This window comes from Onychostoma macrolepis, chromosome 20 (genome assembly GCF_012432095.1).
Source record: "Onychostoma macrolepis isolate SWU-2019 chromosome 20, ASM1243209v1, whole genome shotgun sequence".
In the NCBI taxonomy this organism is placed as follows: Eukaryota; Metazoa; Chordata; class Actinopteri; order Cypriniformes; family Cyprinidae; genus Onychostoma; species Onychostoma macrolepis.
In genome coordinates, this window is record NC_081174.1 from 32,471,885 (window position 1) to 32,486,884 (window position 15,000).

The window sequence follows — 15,000 nt, forward strand, 5'->3', positions numbered from 1 at the left end:
TTTTGTTCGAAAATGTTCGCTGGTCTGAGAAAGAGAATCACTGCCGGATGGTGGTTGAGCGCATTGCATTGTGGGATACAGTGTTTCACTCAGTGTGCTCCGTTGTATACCGTTCATGCTACTCTATGCATACTGTAGAGAGTATACACACTATATACTGTAGTATGTTCATGCTCACGATTCAGATGCACCATAAAGCGCTCTTTGACCGTACACTCATTTAAAATCTCATTTTAAAAAGACAATTCTTTGAAAATCTTCATTCTGTCATTATTTACTCTCCATCATGTCGTTCAAACCTGTATGACTTATTTCAGTGAAAAAAAAAAAAAAAAGGAAAATATTTTTGATATACATACATATATATATATACACATACACATATTTAGATACAGTATATTGTGTTTTTTTATGTCCATATAATGAAAGTCAACGGGGTCTGATGACTTCTTTTGTGTTCCAGAGAAGGAAGTCACTCCTACAGGTTCTGCAGGACACGAGTGAGAGTAAATGATGGTGATTTTAGGGTGAACTGTCGCTTTAATGAACAGAAGCGAGCAGTGCTGCCGTCTGATTGGCTGTTTGTGGACACTACAGATCCTGACAGAAGACAGACACGCTAATAAAGCACATAACACACTAATGCCTCTCGTCTGATGATCAGGCGCGCTCATTACTGTCTGGTTTAATTGAGTTAATGCAGTCTTACCAGGCCGAGGCTGAAGGTGAAGAGCAGAGGACGATGAGCTGAGGACAGCGCTCACTTTCTGCAAAACAGGAAGACACAAGCAAACGCTGTGAGGAACGTGTGTCAGCCGCTGTTAAACAGTGCAGAGAGAGAGAGAGAGAGAGAGAGAGCAACAGGTGTGCTGCCCTGTGGTCACATGACCAAACACCTGCGATCGCATGATTCATTCAGAGCGGTCGAGTCACATGTGTTTCTATAACACTTTATACAATACAGATTGATTCAAAGCAGGAAAATAGCAGAATCAACGATGCAAACTTCAGCAAATATGAAGCAAATTCAAATTCTGTTGTAAAGCAGCTAATGTCATTAATAAAAATAATAAAGTTATGAGAAAATACACCAGCCAGAAAACAAGATGGTTATTGTGTATTTTAACCAAAATAATTTACTGCAAATTATGACAAATAATTAGATACAAAGCAGATCAATCAGATGGTTCCTGCATCCCTGTGTACATTTACGTTCAGACCCGAAACTTCCTCTCCGGTCCATCCAGAACAGCATCCCAGCCACAAGCTCATTAACATACAGTATCTCACAGAAGTGAGTGCACCCCTCACATTTTTGTAAATATTTTATTATATCTTTTCATGTGACAACACTGAAGAAATGACACTTTGCTACAATGTAAAGTAGTGAGTGTACAGCTTGTATAACAGTGTAAATTTGCTGCCCCCTCAAAATAACTCAACACACAGCCATTAATGTCTGAACCGCTGGCCACAAAAGTGAGTACACCCCTAAGTGAAAATGTCCAAATTGGGCCCAATTAGCCATTTTCTCTCCCCGGTGTCATGTGGCTCGTTAGTGTTACAAGTCAAGTCAAGTCAAGTCACCTTTATTTATATAGCGCTTTTACAATACAGATTGTGTCAAAGCACTTAACAGTATCAAATTGGAGGATAGAGTGTCAGTAATGTATAATGATAAGATTAAACACTCAATTTTCAGTTAAAGGCATTTCATTATTGAATTCAGAGATGTCATTGTCTAGCTCAGTTTAGTTTAAATAGTATCTGTGCAATCAAATCGGCGATAATCGCTAGAAATTAAGTGTCCCCAACTGAGCAAGCCAGAGGCGACAGCGGCAAGGAACCAAAACTCCTCTGAGACAGAATGGAGAAAAACCTTGGGAGAAACCAGGCTCAGTCGGGGCCAGTTCTCCTCTGACCAGACGAAACCCGCAGTTCAAAAGTTTCTATTTCTATTTTAATTTTGTTGCAATTTCTAACAATAGTAGTATTATGTAGTTAGGTATTTTATTATATTTTAGTTATTTTGTTATTTTTGGTTGATATATCTGGGGATATATCTCTGGGGTCATCCGGGCGTCCTGGTCTCCGCCGACGATCAGGGCCGCAGACGTCACCTCCGGCGCCGACCCACCATCTGATCGGACACGGACCGAGAAACAGACTAGGAAAGAAACAGACAAACATTAGCGCAGATGCCATTCAACTTACGATGTAACGAGTACATCGTGTGTTATGGGGAGTGTTCGGTTCGGTTGATCTAATTAATGCAGCCTAACAATCCTTTAACGGATTTGAATAATAGAAGCGTATTAATGTGTTATGTGTAAGCCAGGCTAAAGAGATGGGTCTTTAATCTAGATTTAAACTGACAGAGTGTGTCTGCCTCCCGAACAGTGTTAGGTAGACTGTTCCAGAGTTTGGGTGCTAAATAGGAAAAGGATCTGCCGCCCGCAGTCGATTTTGATATTCTAGGTATTATCAAACGGCCAGAGTTTTGAGAACGCAGCGGACGTGGAGGACTATAATGCGATAAGAGCTCGCTCAAGTACTGAGGAGCTAAACCATTCAGGGCTTTATAAGTAATTAACAAGATTTTAAAATCTATCCGATGCTTGATAGGGAGCCAGTGCAGTGTTGACAGAACCGGGCTAATATGGTCATATTTCCTGGTTCTAGTAAGGACTCTAGCTGCTGCATTTTGGACCAACTGTAGTTTGTTGATCAAGCGTGCAGAACAACCACCCAATAAAGCATTACAATAGTCTAACCTTGAGGTCATAAACGCATGAATTAACATTTCTGCATTTGACGTTGAGAGCATTGGTCGCAATTTAGATATGCTTTTGAGATGAAAAATGCAGTTTTACAGATGCTAGAAACATGGCTTTCAAATGACAGATTGCTATCGAACAGCACACCTAGGTTCCTGACTGATGAAGAAGAATTGACAGAGCAGCCGTCAAGTGTTAGATAATGTTCTAGGTTACATGTGGGGTTTTTAGGTCCGATAATTAACACCTCTGTTTTTTCAGAATTTAGCAGTAAAAAATTACTCGTCATCCAGTTTTTTATATCGACTATGCATTCCGTTAGTTTCTCAATTTGGTGTGTTTCACCGGGCCGCGAAGAAATATAGAGCTGAGTATCATCAGCATAACAGTGAAAGCTAACACCATGTCTCCTGATAATATCTCCCAAGGGTAACATATAGAGCGTGAAAAGTAACGGCCCTAGTACTGAGCCTTGAGGTACTCCATACTGCACTTGTGATCGATATGATACCTCTTCATTCACTGCTACGAACTGATGGCGGTCAGATAAGTACGATTTGAACCATGCTAAGGCACTTCCACTAATGCCAACAAAGTTTTGTAGTCTATTCAAAAGAATGTTGTGGTCGATAGTGTCGAACGCAGCGCTAAGATCCAGTAGAACTAATAAAGAGATACAACCACAATCAGATGATAGAAGCAGGTCATTTGTAACTCTAATGAGAGCAGTCTCAGTACTATGATACGATCTAAATCCTGACTGGAATTCCTCACAGATATCATTTTTCTCTAGGAAGGAATATAATTGTGAGGATACTACCTTTTCTAGTATCTTTGACAGAAAAGGGAGATTTGAGATCGGTCTGTAATTAACTAGATCTTTGGGGTCAAGTTGTGGTTTTTAATGAGAGGCTTAATAACAGCCAATTTGAAGGTTTTGGGGACATATCCTAATGACAATGATGAATTAATAATAGCCAAAAGAGGATCTATGACTTCTGGAAGCAGCTCTTTAGTAGTTTAGATGGAATCGGGTCTAACATACATGTTGTTGGTTTAGATGATTTAACAAGTTTATACAATTCTTCCTCTCCACAGTAGAGAATGAGTGGAATTGTTCCTCAGGGGTCTATAGTGCGCTATCTGATGCGATACTGTAGTTGACGGCTGCAGGGATACAATTTTATCTCTGATAGTATCGATCTTGGAAGTGAAGTAGTTCATAAAGTCATTACTGCTATGCTCTTGGGAAATGCCAACACCTGTTGATGCTTGATTTTTCGTTAATTTAGTTACTGTATTGAATAAATATCGGGGGTTATGTTTGTTTTCTTCTAGAAGAGACGAAAAGTAATCAGATCTAGCAGTTTTTAATGCTTTTCTGTAGGATAGGGTACTTTCCCGCCAAGCTAAACGAAATACCTCTAATTTAGTTTTCCTCCAGCTGCGCTCCATTTTCCGGGCTGCTCTCTTTAGGGCGCGAGTGTGCTCATTATACCACGGTGTTGGACTCTTATCCTTAATCTTCCTTAAGCGTAAAGGAGCAACCGCATCTAAAGTGCTAGAAAAGAGAGAGTCCATAGTTCCTGTTACATCATCAAGTTGTTCTGAGCTATTGGATATGCTGAGGAACTGAGATAAGTCAGGAAGATTATTTATAAAGCAGTCTTTTGTGGTAGAGGTAATGGTTCTACCAAACATGGGCAGAACGAGCCCCAAGCCGCCGCTAATCAGCCGTCCGCGAGCGGGACAGCAGCGAGTCCGTTTCCGGCCCGGGAGCGACCTCCGTCATTCCTGCTATTATCTCTGACCAAATATGTACCTAACAGGAGCGGCAAATTAGGGATTCTGTCCTCCGAAGGCCGGCAGATAAGGCAAGAGAGGACAAAGAGGGAATATTTTCCAGAGCCACAGAAATAGAACACTGCCTTTTACAGGAAGAGCGAGGATCGTGGGTAAATATCTCCGGGCTGCTGCGCTTATATGGCACACTTCATACAGAGGATACGAGAGCGTCTGATGATGAAGGTGGCTTCTTCTGTTCATCTGATCAGCGGATAAACCTTCCGCCGCACACGCTGGTCTCCATGGCAACGCTCTTCCCGGGAACGCCGTCAGACCGCACGGGACCGATGCACCGGAGGCCTCGTCTTCCCAGAAGAGCATCTCCATCAAAACACACGCAATCTCCAAAGAGCAGCAATTAAGCTTCATTTGGACGCGGCGGGTAAACATGAACTCTGGCTTTCTGTAGAGCTTCACATCACATCAAGCCTTTATAAGACCTGCACAAATCAAATAATACCACATGCTGCTAGAGAACGAACCCATGCAATCTCAAAACGCATCATTCTTTTATTATTTAAACAGGCTGAGGCTCAGAGCAGGGCATCTGCAATACTTACACTGATTTATGTTCTCATTTATCAATACACCTGAAGTACAGATCCGTCGATTTTGGATTTTGCTGATACGATAATGTGTTCAAAGAAAGACAATAAAAGATTATTGTGCCGATATTAATAAAATACACATACTGAGTATGTTGTATAAATAATGTTCTTAGTCTTTCTTTCCTGTGACGGGCGGTTGAGAGAGAAAATAAAAGAGTTTGCATTGATTTAAATGTCAGATACTGTTTACCGTGTCGCCAAAATACCAATAATAGCCCGAAAAATGCAGAATGAGGGTATTTTAATCATAAACAAGCCTGACATAGAGCAGGACTCTTATTCTGAAATGTCTGTGCTTTATTACTTCAGCTGCTCATTCGGACAGATGAGATCAAATAAAACCATCTACAGCATATTACAATATAAACACCATACTGTAAACACAGTCAATTCATTAAAGACGCATCATTAACAATAAATGTGTGCACTCACTGACTGTGAGCAAGTTTAATAATCACATATCTGTATCCAACTCCAAATTTAAGACCTCTGAAAATAACTGAGACCTTTGTTATACTATTTAAAACTCTCTATGGCCTTAAATTTGATCAAACCAAATCTAAGACTTGAAGGACCCTCAGAAACCCTGTATTTACCCATAAAACCTTGCGCTGGTCATCAGGACACAGAAACACTCATGTACTAAACACTCTGCATAATTAAGCCTGCAGACTAAACTATGATAATATAAGAAACACAGTCACATGACCTCATTACATCACATGACTCACGCAGTCATATCGGTTTTTTTCATACTTTCAGTCCAATTTTGTTCGAAAATGTTCGCTGGTCTGAGAAAGAGAATCACTGCCGGATGGTGGTTGAGCGCATTGCATTGTGGGATACAGTGTTTCACTCAGTGTGCTCCGTTGTATACTGTTCATGCTACTCTATGCATACTGTAGAGAGTATACACGCTATATACTGTAGTATGTTCATGCTCACGATTCAGATGCACCATAAAGCGCTCTTTGACCGTACACTCATTTAAAATCTCATATTAAAAAGACAATTCTTTGAAAATCTTCATTCTGTCATTATTTACTCTCCATCATGTCGTTCAAACCTGTATGACTTATTTCAGTGAAAAAAAAAAAAAAGGAAAATATTTTTGATATACATACATATATATATATACACATACACATACACATATTTAGATACAGTATATTGTGTTTTTTTATGTCCCTATAATGAAAGTCAACGGGGTCTGATGACTTCTTTTGTGTTCCAGAGAAGGAAGTCACTCCTACAGGTTCTGCAGGACACGAGTGAGAGTAAATGATGGTGATTTTAGGGTGAACTGTCGCTTTAATGAACAGAAGCGAGCAGTGCTGCCGTCTGATTGGCTGTTTGTGGACACTACAGATCCTGACAGAAGACAGACACGCTAATAAAGCACATAACACACTAATGCCTCTCGTCTGATGATCAGACGCCGCTCATTACTGTCTGGTTTAATTGAGTTAATGCAGTCTTACCAGGCCGAGGCTGAAGGTGAAGAGCAGAGGACGATGAGCTGAGGACAGCGCTCACTTTCTGCAAAACAGGAAGACACAAGCAAACGCTGTGAGGAACGTGTGTCAGCCGCTGTTAAACAGTGCAGAGAGAGAGAGAGAGAGAGAGAGAGAGAGCAACAGGTGTGCTGCCCTGTGGTCACATGACCAAACACCTGCGATCGCATGATTCATTCAGAGCGGTCGAGTCACATGTGTTTCTATAACACTTTATACAATACAGATTGATTCAAAGCAGGAAAATAGCAGAATCAACGATGCAAACTTCAGCAAATATGAAGCAAATTCAAATTCTGTTGTAAAGCAGCTAATGTCATTAATAAAAATAATAAAGTTATGAGAAAATACACCAGCCAGAAAACAAGATGGTTATTGTGTATTTTAACCAAAATAATTTACTGCAAATTATGACAAATAATTAGATACAAAGCAGATCAATCAGATGGTTCCTGCATCCCTGTGTACATTTACGTTCAGACCGAAACTTCCTCTCCGGTCCATCCAGAACAGCATCCCAGCCACAAGCTCATTAACATACAGTATCTCACAGAAGTGAGTGCACCCCTCACATTTTTGTAAATATTTTATTATATCTTTTCATGTGACAACACTGAAGAAATGACACTTTGCTACAATGTAAAGTAGTGAGTGTACAGCTTGTATAACAGTGTAAATTTGCTGCCCCTCAAAATAACTCAACACACAGCCATTAATGTCTGAACCGCTGGCCACAAAAGTGAGTACACCCCTAAGTGAAAATGTCCAAATTGGGCCCAATTAGCCATTTTCTCCCCGTGTCATGTGGCTCGTTAGTGTTACAAGGTCTCGGGTGTGAATGGGGAGCAGGTGTGTTAAATTTGGTGTTAACGCTCTCACTCTCTCATACTGGTCACTGGAAGTTCAACATGGCACCTCATGGCAAAGAACTCTCTGAGGTTCTGAAAAAAAGAATTGTTGCTTTACATAAAGATGGCGTAGGCTATAAGAAGATTGCCAAGACCCTGAAACTGAGCTGCAGCACGGTGGCCAAGACCTTACAGCGGTTTAACAGGACAGGTTCCACTCAGAACAGGCCTCGCCATGGTCGACCAAAGAAGTTGAGTGCACGTGCTCAGCATCATATCCAGAGGTTGTGTTTGGGAAATAGACGTATGAGTGCTGCCAGCATTGCTGCAGAGGTTGAAGGGGTGGGGGGTCAGCCTGTCAGCGCTCAGACCATACGCTGCACACTGCATCAAATTGGTCTGCATGGCTGTCGTCCCAGAAGGAAGCCTCTCCTAAAGATGATGCACAAGAAAGCCCGCAAACAGTTTGCTGAAGACAAACAGACCAAGAACATGGATTACTGGAACCCTCCCCTCTCTCCAAGAACTGTACTCATCCAGAGTGAGCAAAAGGGCTAAAAAAATCACTCTGGACCCCTCACATCCAGCACAGTCCCTCTTTGAGCTGCTGCCGTCTGGTCGACGCTACAGAGCTCTGCGCACCAGAACGACCAGCACAGGAACAGTTTCTTCCCTCAGGCAGTCCATCTCATGAACACTTGACAATAAACGCGGAACACACAACACTATAATACATTATTTATTTAACACACATACTTATTTTCATTTCAAATTTGCACATATCATAACTGTACATACATAATTGTCTATATTATATATTGTGTTTTTTGCTATTTTGTACATTGTCTATTTTGTATATTTGTATATTATTCTTTTTATTATCTGTGTCTTGTTGCTGTCATTCTATTGCACTGTGGAGCTTCTGTCACTAAAACAAATTCCTCGTATGTGTAAACATACCTGGCAATAAAGCTCATTCTGATTCTGATTCATAACAGAGCTCTTTAACATATATGACCCACCCACGCAGAGTTGACTACACCAATCATAACAGTGCTCATTAGCATATATGACCCGCCCACACTGAGTGGACTACACCAATCATAAGTGCTCATTAACATAAAACAGACAGAGAGAGAAAATGAAACTAAATTACGGCTAACATCGTGAACTCTCAATATAAAATTTTTATAAAATTGTAATGAACGACAGGGTTAAAATGTGTGATTTACAGTAAACGTTCTGAAGCAGAAGCCAGTCTCCTCTGTATTATCAATCTGTTCAAAGATTAAAATAAAGCGTTATAAAACACAAATGATCCGGTTAAATCTCCTGATAAAGCCCTCTGTTCTGTTCGTTCAGTCTGGCAAATCCACGTAATGAGTGTCGTGTATTTTTAGACTTTAAGCGGCGTTATTTCAGGTAACATCAGACGAGGTGACAAATATTCTCTTGATTAAAGCAGCCGATAATCCCACGGCGGCGGCGGGAGTATGTCAATCCGTTCACAGCCACGGCGGAAACACAAACACCTGCGAGCGACGGCACAAACACCAGCCAGAGGAGCGAGATCAGAAACACGGACGCGCTTCCAGCAGATTCCAGATCACTATCGATCAGCACCTCAATAATCAATGAAAATTCACCTGCACCTGAGAGCTTCACTGAGCTCCTTCATCATCAGGATCAGAGTCATCACTGCCGCTCATCTGAACCAATCCAACGGACGGCCGCAGGGCATCATGGGAAACGGCACTCCTGACAGCGTGCCAGATGCAGTCGGCCATCAGCGATTCCAGATAACGCGTATATGTCTCTGGTTTGGTTATAGTTAGCATGAATAATTATCTGACAAACTGATCCGCTTCTAACAGGGAACAGAAACCCTTCCTGTAGCTGTTGAGGCCAAAGGTCATGCGATCAATCTCTACAGTATTTCAGCACCAATTCATTCCCTAACTACACAAAAGAAAATCTCACATGAAACACGATTGTGTCGAGTTGCCAGCTGATGTGCCTGATTGTTTATATCATTGCATCGATTGTTTATATTCTCGTCCAGCTCCAATCTGCTGCATGCACCTATAAGATATTAAGGTATTATAAACATTAAGATCAGGATATTCAGTAAAGCTGAACTTTGCATCACTGAATTACTATTTTCTGTAGAGTAGCTTTGAAACCATCTGTATTGTATAAAGCACTGTAGAAATAAAGGCGACTCGACCCTTCGGATGTGATCACCTGACGCAGTCACGTGACCCAGGTGATCACATATTAGTGAATTAGCAAGGGATCGGCGTCAGGTCACACGCTGGTGCGCGTCCTCAGCTAACGCGGGTAATAATAGACGCGAACGCTGCAGCGTTCAGAAGTCACGTTCTGAGTTATAGCACAAAGGTCGACAGTTTAATTGGAAGTGTAAATTGCGTCCGCACGCTGGCTCCCAGCAGTGCCGTGACTGAACGTGTTTCACAGGGGGCTGCAATTAGAAAGTGCAGTAATAGCTCCGGCTTCGCTCTGTTCTGCGCTATTTTTAGCCGAAGCTCGTCGTCCAGGAACCCTGATGCTTCAGCTGGCTGATCTACAGAGACGCTCGCAGGAACACGGCATGATGGGAGATCTCGGGCCGGCGGGGGGGCACAATAATCGCTTCAGGACGTGCAAATTCACTCCGTCCAGTCATTAAAAGTGAAAGCGTTGAGCTGTCTGAATGAAACGCACTCAACATACAGACAAAACACAGATGTCATGATCAGAGTCCAATTCACAAGCTCTCAATTCAGCTCAATATCCACTCATCTGGAAATATTTAAGGAAAATGTTTTCTTAAGGGGATACATCTCATCTAAAGCGGTATACTATACAGGAAACCCTGTCACTTCATACATCACCATTAAAATCTGAAATTAACAAACAACTATTAAATTTCACTGCTGTTTTTTATTTTAATAATCAACACTCAAATAAAATGTACAAACATTTAAATTGCGAATAAGGCAAATAAAGTTATTATATCAACTTTTCAAACATATAACTGTTTCTACTCCAAATTTGTTATTGGACATTTAAATGGTGGCTTTAATAAAAATGTGTTTTCATGACAGATTTATTCAAACACACATTAAATACTGAAGAACAGATTCAGTCAAATATAATGAATATGTAATATAGTGCAAATATTGATCGAAATGTTCCTCTCTAGAGTTATATTTTTGAGTTCAAGGTCACTGAATGTCTTTTCTGAGGTAAATGTTACATGACATTATTGATCTCAAGCTGTTTTATTGACGTCTTTCCACGGTTGAATCACTGATTGATGGATTACATCATTCATGATTGATTTCAGTAAGTTGTTCTGATTCTGCTGATGTTCATTCAGGTTTATTTGCTGCTGTAACTAGTAGTAAAGAGGTAGAGATGATCAGTGATCTGTCAGCACACATTACAGAGCCACAAAACCAGTGAATTTAGTGATGAAACTGACAGAATTTCAAGGCTAATACTTTGTTTCATAACTAAGATTATTGTGATTACTGGATGACAGATGCACATAGGGCTGGACAATAATTCAATATCAATATATATTGCGATATCATTTTTTTCAAAAACGGTGATATGATTTTTAAACATTTCCGATATTTCGATATACATTACCAGTTTCCAATTCGATGACATTTTCATTTACTCTGATAAAGTAGCGTTAATGAGCTCTGTTTTTGTTGTTGCTCACTCTTTTTTTCTGTTTTCTGCAGCAACTCTGAGCACTTTTCATATTCTTTATCCTGGCTGAAGCACTTTTGTTTCAATATATAAGAATAATCAGCCTACATTATAGTTTAAAGTAGGGGTGTGCTATATATATCGTCTGCGATAATATCGTAATTGTTGTTTTAATGATGTGCAATTTGACATTATCGAGTATTTTGCAAAAAACAAACAAAACACCTAAGGAGTGAACGCATTACGTGAAGTCTAGTGGTAAACAGTGCACGTGCCCATTTAGAGTGTTTTTTCACTGCACGATTGTCTATTAAAATGCTTTAAGAATGATCACAAAATTCAAGATATGGGGACAGAAAATGTATATCATTGCATATAGTTAAAATCACACGAAGAGTGCCGTTTTCTCTTCAAAAATAAGCATGATTACAAATGTGATATTGATTTTATACAACAGTTCAAAAAACAATAAGTTAATATTAAGAGACTTACGTTTTAGACACCATAATGCCTGTTTTACGTCTCTGAGCAACATGACAGTATTCTAATTGACTGATTAAATGTAACAATTTGACTCAAAAGATGCACACTTTTAGTAAATGTAGTAAATGGCTTTATTAAAGGTAAAATTGCCCATAAAAGTTAAAAATCTATTTAAACTTATATGAAAAGATTAATTTCTATCACTGATGTGAACTGACCAGACAGAATATGAAGAATATCAAAAGTGCAGCTGTCCACGGTAGTCAGATATCAGCACAATAACACACTCGGCAAAATATCGTCTAATTATCGTTATCGAAAATATCGAGATCAATTAAAATCAGGAAATCTATATTTTCAACCCAGTCCTAGTATGCAAGCATGTGAACGAAGACACTTAATTTCTAGCGATTATCGTCGATTTGATTGCACAGATACTATTTAAACTAAACTGAGCTAGACAATGACATCAATAATGAATTCAATAATGAAATGCCTTTAACTGAAAATTGAAAATTGAGTGTTTAATCTTATCATTATACATTACTGACACTCTGTCCTCCAATTTGATACTGTTAAGTGCTTTGACACAATCTGTATTGTTAAAAGCGCTATATAAATACAGGTGACTTGACTTCTAGATTATTGCAGGACACTTTATGCAAAACACACACCACAGTGTTATCACGCTCAGCAAGACCACAAGCGCTACAGCAGACGTTAGCATACACTACGGTCAGCTTTCTCCAACAGCTCATGACAGAGCCACAGTTTGAGAACATTACTAAGCAAGTTAGTGAAAGTTAGTAGCGTTTTCTCTGATCGGACAGCTATCTGATTTGTTAAAATGTTTCCATTTACACTTGGCCACATAAATGTGTCTTCGCAAAATGGAATAAATCTGGTCTTCAATTCCCGCGCTATGTGCACATTTAACAAAGTTCACGTCAACGAAAGCAACACATAAGTGCTGCATTTTACTCATCATCAGCTGATTTCAAGATCAAAGACCGCAGCAGGAGAGAGAGCAGCACTGGACAGACGAGTTAGTCACTACTTTTAATGAATGATTGTGTGTTGAGCGTCTTACTTTGAGTTTCATTTGCACGTCGGCTTGCTGAAGAGATACTCATCTGCGGCGATGCGTGTTGCATTAGCGCCGTCATATCTGACCATTACATGCCATATAGCCTATAACACGCTCTCACACGTTTGGGGAGGAGTGATGCATTTACACTTGTCCGGTTTCCTCTGAATGCGTCCCAGAACACCTCCTGAAGTGGTTTGAGCGATCAGATTTAAATCCGCCTCGGAAGCGTTTCGGACGGCATTTACACCTGGTCTTTTCACCATCAGATAGCTCTCCAATCAGAGCAAACACATGAAGTGACCAGGCCCTTAGATAAACTGATGCCATCTGTACCAACCTCCCTGAGCAACGGCACACTGGGTTTAATACCACAGAACGAGCCGCTTAAGGTTTCTGCTAGTCCTCCAGGTTAACCATGACCACCTTCAGCTCTGACCTGAACCAGCTAACGAGGAACCATCTGCTGATCTAAGATACTGAAACAACACGGTTTTCAACTCAATGAAGTTAATGCGAGTGTGAATCACGCTGAAGCGTCGAGCACAAACTCACCGGTTGCGCAGAAAGTGATTTAAGGGGCGAGCGACATCTCGGATCCTGTGAAGACAAGCACAGAGAGACGAATGAAGCGAAAGCACACCGAACGTCGGTCAGTCGACCCAAAGAAAACCGGCAGCCGCCGCATGAAAGCCACCGTGAACAATAACAGCCAGAAGCCCGTGACTCATTGTGTTTGCATCTGCCTAATTAAAAAATAATAGTGCATCTTCCCTACAGCACACAGACGGACGCATGAGCGCAAGAACACAACAACAGAGCACCACACAGCTCTGTTTACATGGAAAAACACTTCTGTCTGAGACCGTTTCACAGATGGAGCGTCGACCCTGATCAGACCGGCAGTTTGATCAGGAACCGGCTCCATCAGGGATGCAAATATCTGCCAAGCAGCTAACTATTTCTGCTATGACTGATAACAGACATGACGGCCGATATTAGGAAAATTTAGTAAAATTAGACATTTGTCATGCTTCTGAAAGCTGCTGCAGACAAAGACTGAGGACTCAAAGCACAAGAATAAAGTTCCATGTCACAGAACAGTCGAACACAGGCTCTGAGCAAACCCTGCGCTTCTCAAACACGAGAAAGCATAAACCTCCACGAGATGACATGAAGATGAACAAGTCAACTCGAGCACGTAAGAGTCACAAATCAATCTGTCATTTCAGGAAATGCACCACATTTGAAGAAAGAGCTAATAGTGACTCAAATCACACAATAACAACACAACATGATATTGAGACATTACACAGAGTTCAGAGCGTAACAGCCGACTAAACAAGCGTAAAGCTGTTTGAGTAAGACACGTACCGAATCAGGTCCGTCTCACAAGAACCGAAACACAGCTGAGACTCGCAGCGCCTGCTTGACTTCAGACTCCAGATCTACAGATCCAGAACATCCCCAAGCATTGAGCTGGGAGGAACGTCCACACCAGAATACTGTTTATGACTGAATAAACATCCTTCTACCTGCGCGCTCACGTGAACAGGTGTGACGCACTGATCACTCGTGACAAAACACATCTGAACCTGACAGCTTTAGCTGATAAAAACACACCCGGCATCAGAATCTGTGCGGATACACTAAGAGCAAAAGCCCTCTGTCAGGCTGGATCTTGATTTCAGTGCCTGTAATTCTGCTTTTACTCTTTATTTTGAAATTGTTATTAATATTTTACATTGAGGCATTAAATGCCAAAGTGTAAATCTGAAATAAGGTACACAAGTTATGGTGCAAATATATAAATTAGTGCTTCTTTTCAGATGCTGCATTTTGAATTTAGGTATATTTTGAAAACAACACTCTCTAATGTATCTTTTTTTTTTTTAAAGACATTTAAGAAGGAAACACGATGGACCATATAAACACAACCATCAAAAACACACATATGTTGACTAAATATATATATAGAGGATCAGACATTAATCAGGGATCACAATGTCCCAGATATTAAATGCGAAATCTGAATATGTTCTGTAGTGAAATCTTGTGCAATATTACACTGTATGTTTCCATGTTGGTGGAAATACCAGCGAAAATTCTTCCAAG

The 15,000-nt window shown here is 40.5% G+C and overlaps 1 protein-coding gene across 7 annotated transcripts in view; it reads right to left on the minus strand.

Moving 5' to 3' along the window:
* Nucleotides 1–15,000, minus strand: part of plcb4 (phospholipase C, beta 4) — a 71,915-nt gene that overhangs the window by 56,220 nt on the left and 695 nt on the right. For 4 of the 7 annotated variants that reach the window (XM_058756513.1, XM_058756511.1, XM_058756507.1 and 1 more), the window contains exon 2: nucleotides 710–767. The exons of 1 other annotated variant lie outside the window; for it this stretch is intronic. The gene's annotated coding sequence lies outside the window, so the exon portion shown is untranslated. Of the gene's footprint in view, nucleotides 1–709; nucleotides 768–6,711; nucleotides 6,770–14,259; nucleotides 14,345–15,000 lie in introns of those variants that run through there. 2 more of the 7 variants (XM_058756508.1, XM_058756509.1) reach the window with 2 other exon arrangements.